This window comes from Bison bison, unplaced genomic scaffold, assembly GCF_000754665.1.
Source record: "Bison bison bison isolate TAMUID 2011002044 unplaced genomic scaffold, Bison_UMD1.0 scf7180017864142, whole genome shotgun sequence".
NCBI classification, from domain to species: Eukaryota; Metazoa; Chordata; class Mammalia; order Artiodactyla; family Bovidae; genus Bison; species Bison bison.
The window spans coordinates 2,021,930-2,035,387 of NW_011494714.1; the positions used below are offsets into that span (position 1 = coordinate 2,021,930).

General features: G+C 45.6%; 1 pseudogene; it reads right to left on the minus strand.

The window, feature by feature from the left end:
• Positions 1 to 1,978: 1,978 nt before the first annotated feature.
• On the minus strand, positions 1,979 to 11,111 carry LOC104988783 (annotated as a pseudogene).
• Between the last annotated feature and the right edge of the window lie 2,347 nt (positions 11,112 to 13,458).

The following is a 13,458-nucleotide window of genomic DNA, read 5'->3' on the forward strand; positions in this document are numbered from 1 at the left end:
TTAAGGAAATGGGAGTACCAGATCACCTTACCTGTCTCCTGAAAAAGTACTGTACGTAGGTCAAAATGCGGCAGTTAGAATCATATACAGAAAAACTGAAAGATTTAAAAGTGGGAAAGAAGTGTGACAATGTGTACATTGTCACTCTGGTTACTTAACTTCTATATAGGATACACCATTCGATATGCAGGACTGCATAAATCCCAAGCTGGAATGAAGATTGCTGGGAGAAATATCAACATTCACAGATCTGAAGATGACACTGCCCTAGTGGCAGAGAGCAAAGAACTAAAGAGCCTCTTCATGAGGAGAGGAGATGCAAAAACTGGTTAAAACTCAACATTCAAAAAAACTATTCACAAAAATATACTCAACATTCAGGGCATCTGGTCCCACCACATCATGGCATATAGATGAGGGAAAAGTGGAAACAGTGGCAGATTTTATTTTCTTGGGCTCCAAAACAACTGTGGACCTTGACTGCAGCCACAAAATTAAAACACACTTGCTCCTTGGAAGGAAGAAAGGCTATGAAAAACCTGCACTGTGTATTAAAAAGCAGACTCACTTTGCTACAGAGGTCTGTAGTGTCAAAACCATGATTTTCCAGTAATCATGTACAGATGTGCGATCTGGACCATAAGAAATGGTGAATGCCAAAGAATTGAGCTTTTGAACGTGGTGCTTGAGAAGATTCTTGAGAGTCCCTTATACAACAAGGAGATCAAACCAGTCAATCTGAAAGGAAATCAACCTGTGACCCCTGCTGGCTCAGCTGAGGCATCTACTAAGGGCCTCCAGGTGGAAAGAACGGATGCTTCCACTGAAAAAGTGCCTAACCATGGCAGTTCCAAGCAAATAGTTTATAGCTCCATCCCTGAAAGAAGCTCAGAAATGCTGAAGGCTCTGTGTTCCCTGGGTCCCCTGATGCATGAATTGCATTCTCCCCAGCAGCATTGGAGGCAAGGAAGGGGCATTCTGGGCCCTGGAGGAGGGGGATGGCTCAGGGATCCACTGGGGCCACCACTTACCAAGTAGGACTGGAAAGGACAGAGCAGGCATATGTGGCAGAGAGCTGGTGACTGGATGTGGGGCAAAAGGGAACCAGCTCTCAATGAAGTACCTCACCCAAAATCCCCTGGAGGACATGCCCAGTGATAAGAATATCTGAGATGGGACAAAGAGGGTCTATTTAATTATCCCTTATAATTCCTCTGAATGAGGAGGTGGTTGAGCTGGTGGGTCATCACAAGTTCTTCCATGGCCTAGACCATCTGCTAGCTGCTATCCTTGGGTCTGCCTCTCCCCAGCTTCAGTCATGTAGTTTTGGAGGAAATTGACAATCATATCCTGAGGGGTCAGGGCCAAAGACCATGTAAAGCCAGTCATAATACCCTATTTCCCTGCCAGGATGGCTGATCTAATGCTGTACAAGTGATCTGAGGTGGGTCATTCATAGAACATCCTTGAATTCTGATGTCTGCAATCTTCTTTCCTTACTAGGTGATGCCTTCGGGATTTAAAACCCTATGGCAGGTAGCTTGAACTCCCTCACTAGGTGTAGAAGCCTTAAGGAAGAAAGTTGCCAGGCTAAGACCATCAAAGAAGAGTGAAGGGAAAGAGTCAGGGTGAGAGAGAATTGATGACTTCTGATTTCTTGGGTCCAGTCACTGAGATATTTGTATTTGCTCTGATTCTTGTATCCTGGATTCTCAGAATCATTTCAATGAGTCTCCCTTTTCCTTGAAGCCAGTTGGAGTAGTGCTTCTCTCAATTTTGATTCAGATTTCACTCCCTGACACAAACAGAGGCAACATTTATTTCAGCACCATTAAGAGTGAAACCCTTTATTCTTTACTGAGAATAGGGTGTACAGACCACCAAATACAGTTCACCAGCATCCTGGGCTGGAGTGCCCAAAGTGTGAGTGAGTGTGTGTTAGGAGAGGCCTTACTGATTCCTGAACCACTCCAAGCATTTACACTGCCTGTGCCAGGCCAGTCCTGTCATTTCCTCAATCATAAACTAAGAAGTACTGCCTCAGGAAGACATCACCCAGGATCCAGGTCTCTGTAGATGGACTCAATTTGCTCTCTTTAAAGGCGGTATAGCAGTGGCCTCTAGAATCCTGGGGGAGTCAGAGACACACACCAGTCAGCATGAGCCCTTACCGGTGACTCCCCCCAATATCCAGACCCAGCTCAATTCTTTGTTTTATTTCCCTCTTTTGGTAAGCATCAAGGGGTTTTCTCAGCAGCAGGGGACATGAGAGTTTATCTAAAACCAAAGAGGGCCAAGACATGAGGTTGCCATGAGGAAGGGTGTGGGGGAGGGGCGGACTGGGAGTTGGGGAAACAGAGGAATGATAAACAACAAAGTCCTACTGTAGAGCATAAGGAACTATATTCAATATTCAGTGATAAACCACATGAAAAAGAATAAGAAGAAATATATAATTTTATATGTATAACTGAGTCACATTGCTCTGCAGCAGAACTTAATGCAACACTGAAGGCCAATGGCATCCCACTCCAGTACTCCTGTCTGGAAAATCCCATGGAGGGAGGAGCCTGGTAGGCTGCAGTCCATGGGGTTGCTAAGAGTTGGACACGACTGAGAGACTTCACTTTCACTTTTCACTTTCACTTTTTACTTTCATGCATTGGAGAAGGAAATGGCAACCCACTCCAGTGTTCTTGCCTGCAGAATCCCGGGAAGGGGGAGCCTGGTGGGCTGCCATCTATGGGGTCGCACAGAGTCGACCACTATGCAACTTCGGACACGACTGAAGCAACTTAGCAGCAGCAGCAGCAGATTAGCCACACTTCAATATAATTATTTAGAAAAGAACAAGTGTGTCCATAGCTCTCCTCACTCCCTGTTTCTTTCCTTCTGACTCCTGCTCTGTTTTCTCTGCAGAGACTGCTGGTTCTCCTCCTGTATCCCCACAATCCATACTTTATTATCAAGCTCTATTTTGTATTGGAGTATAGCTGATTAACAATAGTCTGAGTTTCAGGTGGATAGTAAAGGGGCTCAACTGTATGTATCCAGGTATCTTGGTCCCAAAGACACCCCTCCCATCCAAGCTGCCATATAACTGAGGGGAGTTCCCTGTGCTACAAAGAAACTCGTTGTTGGTTATCCATCTTAAATAGATCAGTGCCCACAATACGTTCTTGAAGACTTAACTCAGGAAATCTGAGAAGCCTCCTTCGGCCCACACTCACCCTCTTTGGCCACTCCAGGCTTGGGTGGGTAAGGTACTCTGGTTTCCCAGCCCCACCAGTCAGTCCGTAGCCCTCATCACCCCTAGTAAGTACCCAGTGTCCCAGTGCAGACCACCTTGAGATGCCATTTGCATGGAATCCAGTGCACTTTTGCCTAGAACCAAGCAACCCTCCATATGGCTCAGTGAGTTTCTGGTTTTAGAATTCCTGAAATTCCCTCTCCTCCTCAAAGCCTTCTTTGAGCCCATCAGCCTGCTCTGAACTCTTGCAGGGAGCTGACATGAAGCCTCCACCCTACGTGTGGGCTGAGCAGTCACTGAGCACCCTTTATTCACATTAGCATCCAACCTCCCCACAGTGGGGTCGGGTACCCCAACTCACAAAGGAGGCACCTGGCCAGAGCAAGGGGAAGATGCAGCCGAGAACTAGGCTGACCATGTAATTTATCACTCAAACCAGGAAAGCTTTGAGAAGGGAAGGGAGACTGTGAACTTATGCTAGGACATCACACTGGGACTGTCCCCAGCCATTCTCCTTGTAATATGGCCTATGTCAGGGACTGCTGTGCTGAATTTCATGTTCATGCACCTCTGAATTCAGATTGAATTGAAGTTCTTTGAGGACTGAGGAACTTAGTATTCCCCTCTGCCTGACTCCCACTATGCCATATGGTGTTGTATCTCCACATTTATATCAGGAAGATCAGTGTCCCACACAGCCCTTTACTTTCAAGTGATTGGTTTTGTGGGAGGCACCGGCCCAGCCACAGGGCTCAGCAGCATCTGCAATGGTGTGACATGGCCTCCAGAGGGCGCACTCCTCCCAGCAGTAGCCCAAGGGTTCCTACAAGCTCCAGTTTGAGAACCAACCCTCAATATTGTCCCCTCACCTTGAGGATGTAGGCTCGAGCTGGCACTGGGTAGTTGACGCCGTTGATGGTGAAGATAATAGAGGGAAGGGTATTGACCACAGAACAATAAACTTAGTGCAGTTAGAGAGAGAGGGTGAGAGATTGGCCCTGGAGTTCCTTGTTGTGTTTGGAGACTGGAAGTAACCCTGGGGCATGACCCTTCACCTTGGAACCCCATAGCCTGGCGCCGATGAGCTTCTGTATATTATTGACCAGTCTTCCTGAGGCTTCGCTTGTGATGTTCCAGTGTCCACAAGGGCCTCACAGCCATCAGAAAAAGCAATAACCTTTCTTTTCATGGAGATGCTGAGAGACAATGGAAGAAAGAGGGCATCAAGGTCACTCAGATTCTCCCCAGAATTTCCCCCTTCCTGACTGTCTCCTAAACAGCCCTTCGTCTCTTGCCCTCTTTTCCTTTGCTCTCGACACAGCACCTTTCTTGACATCCTCGAATGCAGTACTTGAATGCACCAGGATATTTTGTACCTTGACACAAGCTGGTCTTCCTTCCTAGAAGACTCCACTCCACTTTGACTAGCAAATTTCTTCTCATCTTCCATATTCCACCTTAATTGTATTGTTTTCGGGAAGTCTTTTCCCCAGTGTTTATCATTCTCCTGTCTTGGTCTCTCTCTGTAGACCCTTCCTCATGTCTGCTGCTGTTGCTCCTGCTGACTCACTTCAGTCGTGTCTGACTCTCGGAGAACTCATAGAGGGCAGCCCATGAGGCTCCACCGTCCCTGGGATTTTCCAGGCAAGAGTACTGGACTGGGTTGACATTGCCTTCTCCTTCTCATGTCTAGCATGTACCAAAGTCACAATTCACTTCTGGGCGAGTCACTTCATGTACATCTGCCTTCTTAAATGTGGGGGTGAGTTTTAATCTCCTTGTATCCCTAAAGTGTCTGGCACACAGTGAATGCTCAATGCTTGTCTGTTCAATGAGTGAACAAAGACTGAGAAATCAATAAGAAACATCCAGAGAGCTGTATGTGATGGGGAACAAATAACGGGTTGCACACAGAGTGAAGATGGAGATTTGCAGGGGCAGCAGATTCTCTTAGTAGGAGAGAGGGGCTCCTCTGGGAGAGGGTGTCTGCCAGCACTGCTCCTACAACCAGCTCAGACCCTGAGACCCTGGCCAGGAAATACATGACTAGCCCACAGAAACACCAAAGGACAGGTCAGCTTTTGTCTGAGGGTATCACACAGAATCCTATCAATTATGCCTCTTATCCTCATGTCACTCCTGGATCCCACCTTCCTGATTCTCTGTAATAGCCCCTGTCCCACTGTGTGCCCAAGAACATGGAATGTTTTTTTATTAGTTGCTTTCACGTCTTAAGCCTGCAGCCAACCTCTCTCCAGTGCTGGGTAGTTGCTCCCTAAGAAGACCAGTTTTCCCCATTTTCTCACTGTCCCTGTTTTTAAAATGACATTTATCTGTACTGAGAACTTCCTATGTCCTAGGTAGCCCTGGACAGTTGATCATCTTATCATAACTCTGTTCAGGCTGGAGAAATTCTCCCTGATCCTCTGTTCACCACACTCTAGAGTCCTCTAACCATGCTCCACGCCTCACAGGGCAGTGGGTGCAGCCCTCTCCCAGCTGCACAGACCTCTTGGACCCTTTTAGGACCATGGTCAGAGCCTTTCTCAGAAGGCCTGGGTATTATGAACCCATGGGTTGTTTGTGTATTTATGGGCTTGTGTGTTTGTTTGTATGTGTGCTTGTATGTGTCTCTGTGAGTGCTTGTGTGTCTCTGACTAGCTATGCATGTTCTTATGTGTCTCTGTGAAGGTTTATATGTGTCTGCTTGTGTGTTTCCATGTGTCTGTGTGTCTGTCTGTGTCGTTGTGGGTGGTGTATATGTCTGTGTGACTATATGTTTAAGAATGTATTTGTGTGTGTCTGCCTATGTCCATGTACAGTAGTGGGAACACCACTTAGGCTGACCCTCAGAGGGAGAGGCTTACCGGTCCATGTGTACACTCCACCACCTGCTTTGATCAATGGTACCCAGTTGAGCTCTCCCTTATAGTAGCGGTGGTCCACCCCACCAAACATCACCACACTGCCCTCCTGCTTGTCTCTGTAGAGAAGACAGGCTGGGATACTTGGAGGACAATAACCACAGCACTGTCTGAGAGCTGTGCTTGTTCACTCATCAAGGCCCTAATAAGGTCCCCATGTACAGATGCAGAAATAGCATTTAGGAGAGATTGAGATCCAGATTGAGGTCTGTTACTGACTAAGGAGTGGCACAGAGGAGGTTAGAAGTTAAATCACTTGGCTGGGCTCCACCCACTATGTCTTCTGAAGATGCCCTGGATCTCCTGTGACCTGAGTACTCAGACACCCTCAGAGGACAGGGTGCTGAAGTGTTTTGGCTTTCCCCTTGTCCACCTTGTCATTTTTCAGTAAAATCAAGGCCTGGGAGTTCTAAGGGTGTGGGTCCAGGTCACCCAGAGTTGGCTCCGCTGGCCTGTGAGCTCTACTGTCCAGAGGGTCCCACACTCAGAAGGGACCCCAACTCTGCTCTCCCTGTCTTGAAACACTTAATATTTCTTGAACAAGGGGTCCCACACTTTTGTGTCCCCCACTTTCATTTCGCACTGGCTCCACAAATTGTGTAGCTGGTCCTGGGCTCCCAGTGAAATGCTAATGAGGAAGGAAAGATATCCACCATCCTTCTCTTTCCTTCCTTATCAAATTCATAAGCAAATCCTAATGCCTTTTCCTTCAACTTGTTTCCTGTTGTCTTCCATTAGCCTTCCTCCTCACACACCCCCAGAGACCAATTTACTGATCTTGAGCCCAGGAGTAGGGTTGTGTTCCAATAATATTTTATTTATAAAAGCCAGTAGTGATGCCAGGTAGGGCCCAGGGGCCATAGTTATCCTGGGTTAGATTATCTCTCAGGATACTTCTTTAGCAAGTGTTCTATAATTTTCATGCAACTGAAAGCAACTTACAGCTTATTTGGATAAACTGATTGTCCATCTCAGACTTACTTGCTCAAGTAGAAGGCAAAAACAGGCTCAGAAATGGCACCTTGATTCTTTAGCTTGTCAAAGATGGGGATGGCTCCAGAGAAGGATATGTTGGGGTAGTTCAAGCCGAAGACACCATCATAAGTTCTGCCTTCAAACCCATATTCCGCCACGCTTAGACCGAATGGCTGGTCAGGACTTACGAGGTCCCCAACCTGTGGGAGAGAAGAGTGATCCCACTTACAGATATGTGAAGTGGGGCTAGGACTGGCCTGGGATGCTTTGCCATTAGATCCTCAGAGAAGAATTGAGGCTGGGCTCTATCTTTGGTGACCCACAGATGGTTAGACGAAGCTGGGAGGGGAATCTGGGTTCCACTTGAGAGAGGCTGTGAATTTTAAAACATCTGACCCTCTGAAAAACACCACCTGAGTGAGTCAAATTGGCCTCGTGGCTTCTGTACAAGTGGGGCAACCAAGAGTCAGGCCAGGTCCCATTGGTGCCACCTTATGGATAAAATGAATGAGAGCAAGGTAGCCTTCTCTTTGGCATCACTGTGACCTAATGACAGGAATAGACTGCATTCTCTGTAATGTACTGTGGATTCTGCATCTGTCCAGGAAGACAGAAGCTGAAAACACAATCTTGCTTCCAGTGTCTATGAAATTACTGCCTGAGGAATTCACTTTTGGGGATACGTGTATATTTCTGTGAATGTGTACGAGAGAGAGGGGAACTACTCAGGCATTTTGGGGGAGGCGGGCCATAGGTTTATTAGACTCTCAAGGGTCGTCTAGAGTGAGAACTCATTTATCAGGCCCCTTGACTTCTCAGGCCCCCAGTTTACCACTCTGGATACCTGAAGCCAATGACTGCCCCCAGGGTCCTCAGATAAGTTTTATCCTGTCCCCAAACATCCCACAGCAACTTCAGCCCTGAAAAGCCAGCCTAACTCCACATTTTACCACATGTGTGCCCTCAGCAAGGCCCTTGCGGTCTGTACTTCAGTTTCCTCATATGTCTCATGAGCTAATCAGAGTAACTGCTGTGTGGGGTTGTTGCAGGATTAAACCAGTTACCACCTGAAATTGCCTGGAACAGTCTGTTAATATAAAAGTGGGTGCTTTTATCCCTTCTTCTCACTCCCAGCAAAATGAACCTTGAACTGCTCATGGGCAGAGGAGCTTCAAGTCCACACCTCAAGCAAATCTCTGGGTTAGCTAATTTGTTTACTCCTGTGTCACCACAGGCACTGCCTCCCCAGAAACATATCCTATGGATATGATGGCCAATATATATGGGAATTAGGCTAGGAAGGGTCCTGCCAGATGGTCCTGCATCTGTTTTGCAAGCCGTGGTCACTCCATAGCCAGTCTTGACTCAGCATTTGTTACACTGTTAACCAAACTGTGTCATAAGCAACAACTCCGTTCATTCTCCTAGATCCATAATTGATGGTGATGGTCTTATGGGTAGGCCGGAAGGTGGAAGACTGAAGATGTCTGAACCTAATGTGTGTAGCTGCAGACACAAGAGATGAGTTTCATCAGGTGCCAAGGGTGGGAAACAGGGCAGCAGGGCAAGTGAAGGATGGTCCGGGTAGGGGGTGTCTGTACTCACAACAGGCTGGACTGGTGCAAAAGACAGGGGGCACCCACAAGTCAGATGAGGCTGTGTCAAAGATAACCTGGAATTCCTGAGGGGGTGTTCCAGTGGTGATGTTACCCACATAGACCAACTACAGGGAGAAGGAGGGAGTGGGTTAGTGCAGAACTGGCTATCCTCTATTCCCACACTGATGCCTCCCTCTGGGTGTCACATATCTCTTGAGATCACTTTCTAACCACTGTGCACCTCACAGACTTTGGTCACAGATGTATCTGCATTTGATATATTTTTCCTGTGCTACATTGTATGTAGGATATTAACTATATGACCAGGAGTTGAAGTGGTACCTCCTGCATGGGAAGCCCAGAGACATAACCACTGGGCCTCTAGGACCACTGGACACCCAAGGAGGTCCTGGTGCCTTCATTTGAGAAGCTCTGTAATCTCTTCAAACCCAGCCTTAGCAGCTGCTTCTCCAGGTGCTCCTTCTTGATCAACCCCAGTCACTCCCTCTAAACTCAGAACACATCCAATCAACACTGCACAGGTGACACTTTCATTTGACATGTATTTACCCTTTGCCTATGTCTCAGGCTGGCATGGGCATTCTTGAAGACAAAATAAGCCCTTTGTCTAATCTCAAAACAGTGACCACAGTGATCGTTATGGCCATACATGGAATACAGATTCAGTAACTTTTTACTGCTGTCATTCTTGCATCTGTGGAAACTGAATTCCTCTGCCTGGGGATTCACAATTGCTTTGCAGTTGGTTCTACCTTTTGATCAGTGATGGCTGACTCTTCATCTGTAGCTGAGTGGCTCACATAGTTCAGAAGGAACAATCGCCATCAAACTAATGACACATGCTTGACAGAGAAATGAATATGTACCTGCCACCTGGTAATTGCCAGGCCCAGTCACCAAGACCAACAGTTGAGGATGAGAGTGCCTTCTCCTCTGGGTGGGGTCCCTCTTTTCCACTGTCTCTGCCTCCTGCAGGAACCCCACCCTCAACATCCCACCTGGCACCTCCAAATGAGCCCCATGCCTGGCTAGAGAACAAGGGGGCGCTGTGGAGCACCATCCTCCCAAAATACTCACATCCATGTTTCTCAGCGGGTAAATAGTTAGTTTTGAGCCACGAAAAGAAATCTGGGACCGTCTGTAAGGATGCTCCTTTAAGAAATCCTTCAGCATGTTTTTCCCACTGAGGGTTTTTCTCATGGTCTTCACTCTCCTTAGAGGTATTCTTTCACCGAGCATTTGACAAAGAAAACAAAGAAGATGCTACAATTAGCTGTCAGTGTTAAGGTATAACTGTCATTGTAATGGCCCTGTGTATTTTCTAATCATTTTTATGAGGTACATTATTATCAGAATTTTATGCCTATACCATGGCAAAGACATAGATTTGAATACAGGTTCTTATCTTTTGGATAAGCCATATGACCATGTGGTGTCTCAGTCTCCCCTTCGGTAAAATGGTGGAATGTAACAATACAAACCCTCCAAATAGAATATCTTGGGGATAAGAGAAGTGATGGATATAAGGTACCTGATAAATAAGAAGTCTCAACAATGACAGCCATTAACATTGTTGTTGCCATCCCACACTATCCTTCTCATAGAACCTCAAGGAAGGAGGTAGATGGGGAACTCTTACTCTCTTTTACAAGGGAGGAATTTGAAATGCAAGAGGTTTCTGAGTTGGCTGTGGTCACACTGCTTGTCAGATATAAAACAGTGTATCTTTCTCCAAGTTGTCAGAGAAGAGAGAGTTGAAAGAAGAATCCAAGATATAGGGAACAAGTAAGGGAAATCCAGAGGCTTGAGAAGGAAGGACAAGTCAAATGAAAAATTAAAAGAAACAACAGAAAGAGAAATACACTCCCAGTGACTTCCAAAGAGATGGAGAGATAAATGACAGTGATACAGAGATGCAGACATAGGCATATACACACTGAAGTTGACAGGGAAAAAAGAGGACATGTTGAATAAAATGTAGAAAAGTGCTATTCCACAGGACCACATCGACATCTGCATAGACTGTGCACTGAACAGTTGCAAGGAGTTGCATTTTCAATAGGTCATGACATGATTGGACCCCAAGATTTGTGCAACCATGCAAATCTACACCAAGACCTTGGGATCCACAGTTCCTATAGTAAGTTACTTATCAGTAAGTAAGAGTTGAACTTTAAGACTCTTAGGGAAATATTCCATTCCCTTCTAAACCTGATGGGTGGAAGAATAATCAGATGAAAAGAAAAGTCTGAGAAAAGAATATGATGTGACATACAGTCCCCATACTTACTTGACTATGCACTCTGAGAAGGCCACCAGCCCGAGGAGCACAAGCCACTTCATGCTTCTTTCCTGGCTCCAAGTACTCAGGGAAATTTGGGTTCTTAGCATGTAGTGGTGACCAGGAGCCCCTAATTATACATGCTCTACGCTACCCTAGTTTTCCCCTTTAGACCACTAAAAATTCTGGAAAAAAGAAAAAAAGCTCTTGATAAAATCTTTACCTTCATCAGTGGCCTTGGTGAGTGGACTTTGCAGCTTTTCAGAATACAGAGAATGGAAACATAATCTCTTCCTTGAAGCTTGGTTGGAAAGTCAAACTGATCTGCATGGACATCTAATAAGATGGAGAATCTTGCCTACTTGGAGAAAAAATGGCTAAGAACGTCATGAAAATGGATACTAGGGGCCATACTCTACACGTGTGGTTTCATGTCATCTTCCTAGCCACTTCATGAGATATTCATTGCTGTGTTCGCTGGAGAGGAGATTCCTAGGAGGATAAGTTGTCAAATGGCAAAGTGAAGACTTCAGGGACAGCCCAGGGAAATACACCTTGCCTTAGGTAGTGGGTCTAATGGCAGACATCAGGGGCCCCTATGATGCCAGTCTGCATCAAAAATTTAGGGCAGAGCAGTACTTCAATTGCATGGTTTCAGTATTGGAAGAAATGTCATATGCATCCACAAGATATTTTATATCATCCAACAACTGTACAAGGAAGAAATGTGTGCTAGGTTCTGGGCTAAAGGCTTCAAAGTCAAAGTTGATCAAGACAAAAGTAGTCTTTATCTTAAGAGAGCTAGAAATCTAGTCTCACAAACTCATGGCCCCAAGAGGCAGGAGATATGATACTAAGACTAGGTGGCCATGTAGGAATCTGGGCAGCACAGGCCTTACCACTGGGAGCAGCCTTTCCTCCACTTCAGTCATGCTGGAAAGCAGGCCAGTTGGCCATGTTTTCAAGAGAATCAGAAGTTTGGATATTTGTGTACAATCTACTGATTTTAATGTTAGCAACTAATTCTTTTTTTCCCGAAAAGAAAGTGGGAACAAATCTCCACAGTGGTGTGCTGGTTTCAGCCTTCAGTCTCTGCAGTTTTTTGTTTCTGGCCTAGAGTTGGGAGTGCAGTGGGGACAGAGAGAAATTTAATTCATGTTGGTTGATTTTAAAAGAGACTGAATGCATACTAAACATGCTGACTCATTGGAAAAGACCCTGATATTAGGAAAGATTGAAGGCAAGAGGAGAACTGGAAGACAGCAGATGAGATGGTTCGATACCATCACCAAGTTGAAGGACATGAGCTTGAGCAAGCTCCGGGAGTTGGTGATGGATAGCGAAGCCTAGCATGCTGCAGTCTATGGCGCTGCAAAGAGACGGACACAACTAAAGGGCTGAACTGAACTGAACAAATTGAAAACAAAGACTAATAAATCTAATTGCATCAAGTTGTTGACTAGTTACCTGTAACAATACACTGCTTAAGTGGCTTCAAAATTCAGACTTATGACTCTACATTCAGAGGGGAATATCTTCTGGAGAAAAACAAAAATACTGCCCATCAAAAACAAAACCAAAGAAAACCAAAAGAAAAAAAGGAAAGAAATGTGGCACTATATTCAACAAATTCAGTTCAGTTCAGTTGCTCAGTCGTGTTCAACTCTTTGTGAGCCCATGAATGGCAGCACACAAGGCCTCCTTGTCCATCACCAACTCCCGGAGTCCACAAGTACTCATGTCCATTGAGTTGGTGATGCCATCCATCCATCTCATCTTCTGTCATCCCCTTCTCCTCCTACCCTCAATCTTTCCCAACATTAGGGAATTTTCTTTTTTTTTTTCTTTTTTTAATGTAAGTTTATTTATTTTAATTGGAGGTTAATTACTTTACAATATTGTATTGGTTTTGCCATACATCAACATGTATCCGCCACAGGTATACACATGTTCCCCATCCTTACCCCCCCTCCCTCCTCCCTGTACCATATGGGTCAGCTCTTCACATCAGGTGGCCAAATTATTGGAGTTTCAGCTTCAGCATCAATCCTTCCAGTGAATATTCAGGACTGATTTCCTTTAGGATGGGCTGGTTGGATCTCCTTGTAGTCCAAGAGACACTCAAGAGTCTTCTCCAACACCACATTTCAAAAGCATCAATTCTTCGGGGCTCAGCTTTCTTTATAGTACAACTCTCACTTCCATACATGACCACTGGAAAAACAATAGCCTTGACTACACAGAACTTTTTTGACATAGTAATGTCTCTGCTTTTCAATATGCTGTCTAGATTAGCCTCAACTTTCCTTCCAAGGTGTGTCATTTAATTTCATGTCTGCAATCACCATCTGCAGTGATTTTGCAGCCAAGAAAAATGAAGTCAACCACTGTCTCCACTGTTTCCCCATC